The 11,960-nt window shown below is 39.0% G+C and overlaps 1 protein-coding gene across 1 annotated transcript in view; it reads right to left on the bottom strand.

Moving 5' to 3' along the window:
* gcgra (glucagon receptor a) overlaps positions 1-11,451 on the bottom strand; it is a 48,078-nt gene extending 36,627 nt beyond the window's left edge. Inside the window, exon 1 of the mRNA XM_042504626.2 lies at positions 11,148-11,451. The gene's annotated coding sequence lies outside the window, so the exon portion shown is untranslated. The remainder of the gene's footprint in view (positions 1-11,147) is intronic.
* Positions 11,452-11,960: the final 509 nt, after the last annotated feature.

Genomic DNA, 11,960 nt, shown 5'->3' on the forward strand with positions numbered 1-11,960 from the left:
AGCTCAGTTTCTAAATAAGACCCATCTTTTACATGGATGTCAATTTTTGAGCCACAGCGAAGGTTGAAATGTGGCCTGCAAAACTGTTGTCTTTAGCCAAGCTAAATTCCAGAAAACTTCAGCCCCTGCTGGTTTTGCAAAGAAAGGAAGGAATCAATGGCAGAAAACAACACTAAATAAAACAAGTTTTTCAGCGATTGCTAATCACTGCAACCACAAGAGGCCCTCGTGCACAGTCATAAATGCGCGCACAAAATAATAGGCTGACTGGTCCAGTAGTTTGTGAGATTAGCTGCATACAGACAGATACACACATTCACACGCACACACACAAACAAAAACATGATCCCAGAAGAAAATTCACCCAAAAGATCAGTGTTAGACCAGAATTTACATATTAATACTTTGTGGCTGGGGGTAAATTGTCATGTGGACAGTATGCAACCCAAAGCCCATGGCAAAGGCATAGCTGCGACAGTTTCCAGTTGAGCAGGTTATGAGATAATGCGACTGTTGTTTGTGCGCTGTACTGTGATAATGGGCCGTGTCGGGGAGCAAAAGGAGCTATACTTGACCCTCGACCCACACACGTTGCAAGGGAGGAGGGGTTATTTTTAGTGCCTCACAGTTCTGAACAAACAGAAAATGGCTCAATACAGTTACCTCCTCCAGGGACAAAGCAGTTCAGAGAAAAGCAAAACCTTTTTGTGTTCTTTCATCTTCCTCTGCTGGTATTGATTCTCATGTGTTACTTACTTTTTTTTCTTTTTTTTTTTTGCTCCAGTCTCCACCCTGCATGGAAATGTTTCTGTGTGCACTGAAGCAGAATTTACTTCCCACGGGACCGGCAGGTTAAGGGAGACGTTACCCAGACATGAACACAACTGCCACCTTTCAAACTCTCAAACAACTTGACCAATAGTGACCCGTAAGCAGCCACGTGCACATGGCCCGGTTCAGTCAACACTGGAGCGTGTAGGTTGCTCATTAGTGAGTAATCATATAAGCCACATTGAGCTGATTGTGTGATTCATCTTATAGCAAGCCAGCACAAGGGATGTGTTTACATCATCACGGCCCACTGATCTGCTCTCAGGCCAGCATGACTGATCTGAGTCCTCTGAGATTATTCCAGTCATGACCTCTAAGTATGAATCTGCATATCTCACATAAACTCTGATTAAACTCTGAATTTAATGGGCAACTTGATTGTCTGTAGAGTGTAATTTTCAAGAGACCCAAAGAAGTCAAGTCTTCACATATGGGGAGGAGCACTAAATTATCATTCCTTCAAATCTTTTGAGCTCAAACATCAAAGACAGTTGTTTCTCCTCGCTCACTCCCATACCTGGTCTATTTCATTTAATCCAACCCGCTGACAGTTTAAAATATGGGACTTCAAAATACAATATATCACACAAGGTGCTGTTTTTTTATTACGTTATCCTGGCTGTGGTTTGAGATTACCCAAAAGAAAGCAGATGTCTCATTTCATCCTTATATTTTATGCCCATTTAAGCAAGAGAGACTTTGGAATATGGCATCCTGTAACGCCTGATATGAGGTTTATCATTTCTATACGTTCTACCATCCTTGAAATTGAGTCTTTTGATACATTTTAAAGTCAAACTCAAGTTAAAGGTCATTTCCGACTGAGAAATCCGTATGTGGGCATGAATTTTTCGTTCTGACTGACAGTGTAATTTGGTTGGTTTAATGTCCGCGTGGGCGGGCGCTAAAAATAGCTCATAAAATCACTATAGTTCAAGCAGCCAAAAAGGCAGTTAACCAGCTGGGGTTGCTGGCTGTTGTGTTTTGCTGTTTGTACCATCTGTGATTTGAGCACTCCAAATGATAAGGGCCGGACCGAATCTACATCAAAGAACAAGGGGCAATGAAGGCCGACTGCTGTGTCTCATTACGTCGCCTGTGTCCCCTGCCAAAAAAGCTGCTCTTGAACATACTACAAAGACTAAAACCAAAGGCCAACTAGCACTTATGATCTGCTCCTACATGAGGGGAAATAACTCCCCACACCAGCAGGTGGCAGTGGCCTGTATATATCATTCAAAAAGCGAAACCAGGAGACGATAAGATGCATTACGCTAGTTAGCAAGATAGAACATTCACACCACAACCTGATGTTGATATTTACTGTGTGCTAGAGAACAGTAACATAAACAGTTTATTAAAGTTTGTAACTGTTTCTGCTAAAGAGCTCAATGGCTAAAAATAGTCATCTTACCGAACATAGCAAAGTTTGTTTTGATCTTACATCATCTTGATCTTTTTGTTACTTTTGTTTGGGCTACACCACCGATTCAACATGCTGAAGTGGTCAAAAAACAGATGACGAGGGCATGAAATCACTGCCAAAAGTAAAGTGAAAGACACGACAGCCAACCGTCATCTATCAGGACTCTTAATCAATGTGAAAAGTTACACTCTCTAATCAGCACTATGCATTCTTGCAAATACAGAAGCTTGGTGAATTGCTCTACGCTTCAAATTGTGATGCTCTCAGCACCTCCCTAGCATCAGTTTTGGATGCTAAGGGATGGCATGTAAATTTCTACAGTTATATGCATACTTACTATACAAGGCCAAGATGTGCTCCAGTCAGTAGCTCAACAAAGAACCCGACACTAATGCCCTAAAATGTCAGTCAAATAGCACAATGGAAAACATTTCCCAGACTTGAATTTTAGGCATTGTTCCTACAGATATGATCAAAAATCTTTTAGTCTCTTTTGCATTGTCATTTTTGTTTATATTTACTTATATATAAAACAGGAGAATCCAACTTTTAAAATAACACTAACTGTATGTTACAATGTTTAAACTAACATGGTGCTCGTGTAATAATGGTACCTACTTTTTACTTGTTTGATTTCATAATAATTAAAGATCTTCTGCAAAACTCATCCAGTGAAACAGCTGTTCTTTAATGAATAAACAGTATTTCCTTTTAAAGAATGAGTGATTTTAAAAATCCATTATTAATAACACCGACATTGACACTGAGCGAGAATTGATTTAAAATAATGGATGAATTAATCTCTCTACTTCCCTGCACAGCGTCAGCTCTCAACAGTTGCCTTTGAACCTCTTACACACTGGGATGCTGTAATCCTCAAACTGTTCCTTGTGGGACTTTGTTGAACTGATTCAGCGAAGACGGGATTTAAATGTTTCGATGTCTGGCTGATAGCCAGGGGGACTGCGGTGAGTTGTCATGCTGTGAGGTTGAAATTGCAAACCTCTTACAGAACCAAGAATGTAATGATGTAGATTCTCCAGAGCACTGCATCTCTGGTTTTACTTTATTGATCTTACTTGCGTTCAATGTTTGTGAAAGTGGAAAGAGGAATAACACAGTGCTGTGTGACTGTGGCAAGACGCAGACTAAAACAAAAATACATATAAAACTATTTAAAACTTTTAGCTCTTTTTTTGTTGACAACAACTACAGTGCTGATTCTTTCTGACCGGTGTTGCAGAAACAATTCAACCTGTCCACTATGCGGGGACGCACGGCTCTTTCAGTTTGATTAATCTTGTTGTTTCCCCAACTGCAGAGCAGGCAACATCAAAACATTGTCTGGATTTGTTCACAGGGGCAGGAGGGTGAGCTGTTGGCAGCCACCCAGACCAAAGAAAGTGATGGAATGTGTTGCACTTCATATCTGATATCTGAGAACATGGAGGAGAGGCAACAGAGGCTGCCCAGAGACCAGAGAGCCACATCGGGGCAGCGCTCAGAGCACAGTACGCTCTGTGCTGTGGCTTATATGACACGTTTAGGTTGATGCATCTCAATAAAATTGCCCTACAGTGGTGTAAGATAACCACTGAGCGTGTCCTCCACTTTCACCAGCGGGTTTCTGTTGCTATAGCAAGTGTTTCTCTTTATTGCTCCATAAAAAACAAATAAGTAATTTGATATTCCCCTGGAGGTAAAGAGCTCGTTCAGAAGAGGTTTCATTAAGGGAACTGACAGTTGCTCTGCTACTGGCACACTGCTGAGCGTACTTGGGAAGATTTAATAAACTCTTAACTCATCCGTTTAACCCAGCACGTGCCTGAAAGTTGGGCAACAAAATCACCCATCAAATCGTGGCTCAAAGTAATACAGAAGTCAATGTCTATTCAATAAGCAGTAGATGTTTCCTGCCACTAACAGGAAGGGATTTGTTCAGATCTTTCCCTTTGAATTGTTTAAATACAGTAAACACTGTAACGGTGCATACTACTGCAGTGCACGTTTGACACAGGCTTGGCCTGGGATATTGCTGCTTGCAGCTTTCTGAAGAACCACTAATACAAACAGCACCTGTCACCCAAGCAGCTATAGATTTATTATGATGTTTAAAAAATGAAAAATATTGAATTATTTTGCAACTCACTGTCCCCAAAGTTAACCCACGAAGTACCTCAAAAGCACATAAAAATATGCAACTCGGTGTATACTACTATGTGCTTCTACTCCAAAGAAAGAAGTATTTTGCCAGAAAAACACATCCAAGTCACAGCTTCCCACAGTCAGATACACTGATGAAATAAAAGGGCATTTTTTACTCAGAGCCTTGAAGCCCCACCTTCACTGCTGCACAGCGCCACAGAGTGCTGTTTGCTTGTTTATTCAAAGTTTGTTAATATTAAAAGTGTTGCCTGGCAAGATTGAACCACATTCCTTGCTTTAAATTTTCATCTGTTTATCATAAGTCATGCCCTGTTCTCTTGAATTTGTGAGGAAAAAAAATTGCCACTCCAAAACCTGTACAACTGGTCCAAAACCAAAAAGGCAGCCCGATTCTACAATGACCTCACCCACCCCCTTCATTCATCATTCCAGATGTTGCCATCTGGCAGGAGACTCAAGGTCCCGCTAACCAGAAAAAATGGACACAAGTGATCATTTTTGCCTTCTTCTGTGATTATCCTTAACAGAGACACAATAAAATAACTTCCATCCCCCGTCCATCAGCACTGCTGCTGTTTAACACCTATTTATGTATTTTATGTATTTATGCATTTTAGCTTTTAATGTCTATTTTTACACTGTGATGCCAGAATGCCAAAGACAAATTTCCATTTTATGCAAGGTAATGGACAATAAAGTTTTCTCACGTTATCTTAAAACTTTGTCTATCTCACATGCCACAACAAAAACAACAAACATATTAATACAATGATTGACTGGAGATCAAGTTTAACAAGTGCAATCAAAACATCCGTTACAAACTCTCACAGAACTTAAGTGCAGTATAGTCCAGGTCTCATTTATCCAGTCATATGCTCAGTACTTCCCACGCACAGTCATTTTCACCAAAATCTGACTATTTAAAGCAGAACTGAAACTAAAATTATCTATGCTCTCTTCACAGCCAGACTCCAATACCAACATTTTTAGTGACTTTTATCATTAAGGGGGTGAAAGCAAATGCAATGTGTTTTTCAGTGAACTTAGCACACACTGTGAAGTCTGACAAGGTGATTTTACTTAAAATCTAGGAAACTGGGTTGCCTTGGAAAAAGGCTAATTATTGCTTGGTATCTCTTTTGGAACCATAGTAGTTTGTTTTATTTGCCTTTTTGCTCAAGAGGTGTCTGCATCATCTCTGAGGGGTTGACTTTTAATACATATATGGGCTATATATTATTCACTTTGACATTTTTTTGTATCTATTCATTACTTATTAGTGTGTACATATATGTGCGTGTTCACAGACAAGGTGCTATGAGCTGGATAGCACACAGCCTAAGTGGAGCCCAGCGGCGGTTTCCAGACTCTTATCTCCATCCTGTTAAAATCCAGAGTGACAGCTCTTTGTAGTGGGAGCTATTCTTGGCCCCCCTGGGTCCATCGCGGGGGTCTGTTGGAACCAGAGCAGCACAGGATGTCCATAGTCACTTGATGGCTGCTGACACCTCCAATCCTCCTCACACCTGTCCTCCGTACCATCACAGGCCATCAGCTGAGGATCTGTCTGACCGTCTCTTTGTATCTCTGCGGTAGTTTTTAGATCTCTTTCTTTTCATCTCTTTTTTTCTGCACTCAGCAGAAAAAAGAAATGCTTCAAATGTAGCCATTTTTACAATTAAGCTTAAGACTGTCCCCTTTTCTGCAGCTTTTTAGTAATTAGTTTTCGTTGCACTGTTATCTATTTTTCTCAGTTACTTTTTAAACGTGTTTGTACTATGATTAAACTTGTTTGTCCTGTTATTTTGTTATTCTCTTATTATTATTTTATTATTAATCATTATCATTATCAGGATTTTTTTTACTATAAAGCACTTTGAATAACATTTGTCATGACACAGTGCAATACAAATAAACTTGCCTTGCCTTACAGCCAAAGAAAAAAAAGAAGGAGCAGAACAAGACAAAAGCAAAGCCATTTTCTCTCTCTCTCTCTCTCTCTCTCTCTCTCTCTCTCATGCTCCTCTTGTTAGATGGCTCGAACTCAGGAAACCACAAAAGACAGAGAGACAAAGCAATATGTTAAGCTGTCATCTCTCTTCCTTTGTGTCAAGTGTTGCTTTTGTTCACCTCTCTTTAACCTCGATCTTGCAGCATGTCAATTATACACAGCAATACGTCACCAAGGACTGACCAAACACATTTTTTAAGTGCTAGATTAAAAACAAAGAACTCTATTTTCAGTGTGAAATGCTTCACAGTCTACTTTAAATGAATCTCTCACTGAGCGTCTTCACCATATTTCTCTAACAGCCACAGTACCACAGACACAAAGCTGGATGTTTACAGACAGGATAACTCTCATCTCTGCAGCCTAAGTGCTCGACTCAGCAAGTTACAAATCAAAGACGGGCAGGACAAGCACATGTTTGTGAAAGCCGTAAAGTGCTTTGCAGACAGTGGTGTGATATATATCTGTTTGACCTGGATCTGGATGCATGACTTAAAACGAATAAAGCCATCTCCATATTTTTTTTGTTAGGGACTGTAGACTGTAGGTAGAAACGGGGGAGGGTATTACATTATTTCTTTGGCTTAAAGTTAAATTAATATTTATTTTGCAATTAGTTACATGAATAAGTACATCAAAAAGACAGTTCTTTGGTGCAATGGTTCATAAAGGTTTTAAACTGGGTTTGGGAAGGCAGGGTCAATTTTATATCAACATGAAATAACCTTCTACTACTCATAAACTACTTGAGCAGGTATGGAAATAGTATGATGACTGAACAAATACAGGTGGCTACTAACTAATTTATCAAGTTTTTAAGAGGCCAACCCAAACATGACAGGCACAATTTTGTTAAGTGTTCAAGGTGTACCTTTTCCAAAAATTCTGCCCCCTGATTGGGACACCTTATTTTGGGTGGGAAAAAATATATATTAATTAATTAATTAAACTAGAAAGAAATACAGTCTAAATATTAACAGCTTGTAATAACAATGTCACTTGTAACATTATCATATTTTTATAAAATACTGATATGGAATTTGGTTGTCAATACAGTGGCACCTATCAGCATAATGCGGTTACCATATACTGCATGTCAACCGCATGTATGCATGTATGTATGTGGCATAACTAAAAACAGTATGATAGTTTTTTAATTAAAAAAAATTACTTGCACCTTGAACTAAAAGCCAAGAATAAAATCTGAGGAATAGTCATAAAGTCTCCACTTTGAGGTGGAAAGTGAAGAGGCTGTGGCTGAGTATGAGCATGGTGAATGGCATAGACATAGCTGCTTTCTTACTTGCTAAAAAGGCACTGTCCTAACTGTCCCCCTGTCCCAACTGTCCTCGCTCTCCTCCATAAGTCAACAAATTGTACATATTAAACCGTGTTATGTTATTTTGACATTTTGCTTGTTGGGTTTTGCAATTTTTCCTTTAAGTCAAACAGGGTCAGAAAAATCAACAAGCCAACAGACGGCCTTGTTTTTTGTTTTTTCTTTAAAAAGTGAAACATAAGGTTCAGACCTGCAGTAATTTTATACAGTTCTTTATTCAGTTATAAAAATGTATGTTTTAAAACAGGCTAGAATCTGCCCACTGGGTATGACTACTTAATTTGTTACCATACAAAGTACTTGCTTCTTTAATTGTGATTCTTTAATATTACAACACTAATTTCTAGACAATTTCCTAAAAATAAATCTGTCTTGAAATCCATTTGTAAGACTTAATAACTTATTAAGACCTCAAACTTTAAATAATAGGCTATTCCTAGCCCTGTCATCACATTAAACTAGGGTGACCAGATCTAAAACCAAATAGGGGAAATGAGTATGTTTGTTTGTGTGGGACAATGTGGGACATGTAACCAATGCTGAGGGATAGTCTAAAAATATCTTTAAAAATATCTGTTAAAAAAACATCAACAAAAAACATTTCTAATCTGTCTTACATGTACTTTCACTTCATGCCATATCCATAAAAAAACTGAAAAAATACTGACAAATATGAGTCGCAAAGTCTTTTTCTTTTTTTTTTTTTCCTTTGCAGTGATTCCCATTATTTTTCACCTGAATCTGCATAGCTTGTGACTTTGTGCTTGTTCCAGATTTTTCCCATTGGGCGTAGCATATACAGGACAGTAAAAGGTTCATCTGCACTTAACTAACGTGTGCGCAGATTGGTTGACATCAAACACAGCACTGTAATGGCAGCCTTCCCCGCTGTCTTCACATCTGTAGGCCAAAAGCCAGATTTTATTCTGTATATCAATGGTTTGATTTTTAAAAACTTGAGCGAATCAAAATGTGGGGCATCGTCTAAATATGTCAGACACAGGTCAAGGACAAAAAGACAGGACAAGGGACGAGAATGCTATGTAGTCCTGCACAAATTGGGGCACTTGGTCACCATTTATACAACATATGATGATCAACTGTAACCATCTGTTAAGACTTATCTTGGTGGCTTATTGCTGATAAAACTGTACATGTGGCTCTTGCTTTGAGACCACGATGCCTCACTCTATCAAACCTTGTATCCATGTCACAGCATTAGCTGTCAGCAGTGATAATACGTCAAAGGTGACCATTAGGGGAAAAAAAGCTTTGTGTACATTTTTGTGGACAGAAATTTCCAACAAGAATAGGTTTCCTAACATTAAAGCACACTGCATGATACAGACACTGTTTAGCTCAAGGCAAAAAATTACACAGATGCAGAGAGGACGGAGAGTGGAGTCATTTGAATATCAGTGCATCTTTTCTCACACGAACTTAGTGTAAAACACCTCGGGAGGCTGAGTTGAACATTACAGTACTAACGTATAGCACTCTAAAGGGCAAATGTATCAGAAAGCATTGCTTTCAGTTTCAGCCCCTTGATGCCAGGTTACAGTCTCGGTCACTGAGCTGGCGAGTTTTATGAAAGCACAACGTACTGAATGCATAACAGACTCAAATGTTTATGTAACCTCTGAACAAAAGCAACACCAAATTGATCATTCAGCATTTTAATGCACATACATAAAGGCACTCGCAACTGAGAAAACTTCACTCTGCTGACTGTAGTAGCACTCAGAGAACAGAGGATGACTTTATGCAACACAAAATTGCATTAATGTGTATTTTGTATGCATTGTAGCACCTGTACTGCCCACTAATGATTGCAAATTATCACTAAAGACAACATACACAGAGACATCACTCATTCATGGAAGCACCTGTATGCACAGGGCTAATGCTTTAGCAAGGAGTGTGCACTGCTCACATTACTGCAACAGATGTGTCAGGGTGTAGAAATGAATATGTTTGTTTGGTATTGCGTGAGAGGTGTTTACCTAACAATAGCCACACTCTGTCTAAATGCACAAGGGACAGAGACATGTTGTTCTCTTACTGGCGTGATGCTGTTCAAGTGGGTCTCATTAGGATCAAAAATACTCCTGCAATAATTATATTCTAATGTATTCAGTGTTAAAGTGTACACAGAGACACGTTAATGTGTTTATTCTGCCTGGTACATGATTAGACATATTTTTCTAATGTACAGCACAGGATGCCAGCGTGTGGATTCCCATAGAATTGCAAAGTTCATTGTAAGAAAAAAAAAGCAGAAATAAAAAATGTAGACATGCCTTGCTAAATATTTGTGTAAAATGTGAATTTTGTACACATCCTGGCCTCAATATTTTTTACAATTCTTATTAAGAACTGAAATTCTTTTGCACAGAGAGGGCAAGATAATGTAATTAGGCTTGCAAAAAAAACATGTCTTGGTTTTCTTTGGTTTGATAATCCTAAACTTTCCATTATTTTTGGGCCTAAGTGCAAACTCATTTTGGTCTTGGTTCTGGTTTCGGTTTCACTGAGCTGATGTGGTCTGTAGAGTGCACTACAGCCCTCAACATGAGCTGGCTGATTTACACACAGGGTGGACACAATAACAGAAACATTACATTACCACTGAATGCAATGTAACAATACCACAATTTACTTCAAATTGCCTTAAAGTTAAATTTCACCTCTTATCAAAAAGTTGCATTGTATTTTAAGTATTTGTAACATTATATTATATTGCACTGTTATTATGTTTATCCCTCTATAGCCTGACTCAATTTTTAGGCAGCACATGAGTCTACTATAAAGTAAAGTAGGTTTCACATATGCAGATATGTGCATGGATTTGTGTTTAATTCGAAAAAACATATGTCGATTTTGCAGCAATAACTGATGATGTAATTACAATAATCCAACAGTGCAGTACACTGGTGCTTGAAATCCACTCAGAGGCAGAAAGTTCTTTATTTCTTATATAAAGGACACTTCATTACTGTATTTGTGAACAGCACGAGGGTCACTTTTACCTTGTCATCCACTAAAGTTTACGACACTTGTGGTTTTGACAGACCAGGTGTAGATCCTAGATAGAGGATGGTTTAGATAACATGGCATTTGAACCGGAGCGATAAGTGATTTACAGTAGCTGTACATCAGAAATAAAACTGTCCCAAAATGCACCTCACGAAAAATCACACAACCACCATGACCAATAAGTTCATGAGTCGTACAAATCGCATAATTCGCTCCCCATGAAGTGTCAGTCACATTAAAAGACTTGCAACAGCCTGTAATATGTGTCAAAATAAGTGATGTTTCAGCACACGTGGAAATATCATCAAACTGTGTGAAATAAACAGGAAACAAATTACCGTTGACAGCTCGGGATTCCGCTGATTTCCACAATCTGCACTTCGTTGCTGCTCATCTTTTGTGCAGCATCTGGCAGGCAATATTTCCCCTCAGTTCAAGCTATAATCCAACTTTCAAAATAAATTACCGCCTGCGTTCAGTTTCGGAGAGAAGTCCTCTATTTGCCGTCAGCGGCTGCACAGAAGTTTACTATTTCTATGTTTTAACAAAAGCGTTGAAACTGAGATAAAACTGCAATAAAATGTAACGGCTGGGCTCGGTGGTTGTAGTTGGAAAGGGCTGAGTGAGCGCGAGCCGTATCGCTGCAACTTGCGCTCCTTGTACCCTATGACGTCACAGGGAGAGAGTGGGGGGGCGTACTAAACTCACGACCAGGGATGTGTGTGTGTATGTGTGTGTGTGTCAGCCTTGTTATACTTCACAGTTTGACACATTTCTGACCGTCATGGTTTGTTGAAAGAAGGAACAAGATCTACTTCTGGTTTTAATATGTATTTTAGGCTGTTTTTGTTCATTTTTCCCACCCTGCTATAGTTTAGAAAGGTATATGTGCATGGAGGGGGCTCATTAAATCTGACGCACAACACTCATAAAGGGAAGTATTGACATTTTGGTAAATATTTTATTCGCTTTCTACTACCAGTCATCAAGCTCTGCACAGCTCTCCTGGGCTGTACCCAAACTTTGAACTCACTTCACCCTCACATCTGCCAACTGGACTCCATTACAGAATTCAAAATTGTTTTTAAAAACCCACTGGTGCACTATTGTTTATTGTATCTTCCATTGTAAGCTACTGCCAGCAGCCAGCT

The sequence above is a fragment of the Plectropomus leopardus genome, chromosome 18 (genome assembly GCF_026936395.1).
Source record: "Plectropomus leopardus strain MGB_pleo_1.0 chromosome 18, ASM2693639v1, whole genome shotgun sequence".
Lineage (NCBI taxonomy): Eukaryota > Metazoa > Chordata > Actinopteri > Perciformes > Serranidae > Plectropomus > Plectropomus leopardus.